Source organism: Mustela nigripes, unplaced genomic scaffold, assembly GCF_022355385.1.
Source record: "Mustela nigripes isolate SB6536 unplaced genomic scaffold, MUSNIG.SB6536 HiC_scaffold_251, whole genome shotgun sequence".
Classification (NCBI taxonomy): Eukaryota; Metazoa; Chordata; class Mammalia; order Carnivora; family Mustelidae; genus Mustela; species Mustela nigripes.
The window spans coordinates 36,797-39,086 of NW_026739660.1; positions in this window are offsets into that span (position 1 = coordinate 36,797).

Below are 2,290 nucleotides of genomic sequence, written 5' to 3' on the forward strand. Positions count from 1 at the left end.
GAAGCCCTGCCCAGAGCAGTAAGTCCACTTCAGATTCACTCTTTGCCTCTCCCTCTGCCCCTCCTCACTGACTCAAACAAATAAATCTTAAACAAAACAAAACAAAACAAAGTATATATATATATATATATATATATATATATATATATATATAAAAGACTGGTGATCAGCAGGGGAAGGGAAGAGAAAAAAAGAAATGCCCTATATGGCCAAGTGAGAGGACCTTGTTCCAAGAGAAAGTCCAGCAACATGTACTTTACAGCTGCATTTAAAAATGTGGCTTAGCTGAAATAGGAGGCAGAGATGTAAATTATCTGAATAGTGCAGCCCAGCAAATCTCCAAATCTCAGCAGGGAGGTGGGGAAGTGTGGGGAGGTGTAGCAACAGAAGAGTAGGTCAATGTATCAGATGAGAGAATGCATTTACTTTTAACTTTGATGGATTATCTCATTTGTTACCATGCCTTTTACATAAAATCCAGGAATACTACATATTGTAACACCTAATCCATACTTGAAGAAAATACATTTCCTAGGAAAAAAAAGTTCTTAACTTAATGCTTTATTCACATATGGAATGAGAATAGGCATGGAGAAAAAACCTTTTATACTAAGAAGTCAATCTGATTACTTGAGTATTAAGCCACTTTTTTTTTTTTTTTTTTTAACCATTTGGGTGGAAATGCTTCCCAGAATGTTAAAATAGGAATTTCAAAACCTAACAAGACTTATGGGGTTGTGGACTCCCACACTAATGGTTCTAGCTCCTAAACCCTGGCCATTTAACTTCACTAAGAAGCTTCTACCGGTCATCTGTGTCCTTCCATGCCATCCATCAGCTATGTCCTACAATGACATCCATGTACTACACTTCTAGTTGTCCCTTCTAACTGGTGACTGCTAATGTGCTATGAATCAGAAATACCAACGTGGTCATTTTACGTATAAGTAATGGTAAATAAGCTCTAATGAAGCCCTAGAGTAAATTCTCCAATTAATAAAATGAGCTTTAATAGACAAACATTCTGATATCTATATTTTTATGACCACTACACTCAGGTGAACTGCTTCTTAATATTGAAACAGATTAAAAATAAAACAAAAACATCTTTTTTCCTGATGACCAATGATAAGTCAGTGGATCTCAGCTTGGATGAAGAGGGAGTTCATGAACCCAGATGGAAGGAATGTAAACTTCTGAAAATTACGTATAAAATTGTGTTGGTGTGAGTATTTTTCTGAGTAAAGAAGTCATTGCTTTCAGTCCATAGCTTTTTAAGAATCTATAGCTTTTCATTTAAATGACTCAAAGGGAAAAAAAGGAACTATTTCTTTAATTCAATAGCTCTCAACCACCATGGCTACACATTAAAATGAGAGCTTTTAAGCAATATCCATACTCAGTTCTTAGCAAAGACCAGTATGATTCTGAAGAAAGGTTTTTGTTACCAGAATTTTTTTTTAAGTTCTCCAGGTGATTCTCATTTAAAGCTGGACTGCAAACCACTGCTCTGAATTGTGGATGTTAGTGACAGAGCAAAAGTTCAATTCTCTGATTTTGCAATGCTGCAAACATTGATATACCATCTAGCAGTGGAAGTGAAGAGCCATATATATTTGGTTTGCCTTTGAATTTACTTTATATCACCAAGTTTTCAGCTAAAAACCCCAAAACCCATGTATGTTGCCTAAGATTTTCCATCATGATAACTACAAGGAGGATTAGAAAACTTGTGCTTATACTCATTATTAAGAATTTCCCCCAAGCCAGGGCACCTGGGTGGCTCAGTGGGTTAAAGCTTCTGCCTTTAGCTCAGGTCATGATCCCAGGGTCCTGGGATCAAGTCCTGTATCGGGCTCTCTGCTCAGTGGGGAGCCTGCTTCCTCCTCTCTCTTTGCCTGCCTCTCCACCTACTTGTGATCTCTCTCTCTCTCTGTGTCAAATAAATAAATAAAACTTTTTTAAAAAATTTAAAAAAAAAAAAAAAGAATCCTCCCAAGCCAAGGATTCCTAACCCAGGCTGTACATCAGAATCACCTTGAAGGCTTTTTTTTTCGGGGGGGGGGGGGTTCTATTTTAATACAAACCAATTCTTCCCTCCTTAATACATAGTAAATCAGAATCTCCGAAGACTTAAAAAACAAATAAGCTATAATGCAAAAGCTCCCAAAGCTAATCTGGATGATTAGCCAAGTTTGGGAACCACTGGCTTATATTAACCCACAGAAACTTATGGCACTTCGGAACCTACTGATTTGAGTACCTGGATATTCATCTACAGAACACATAC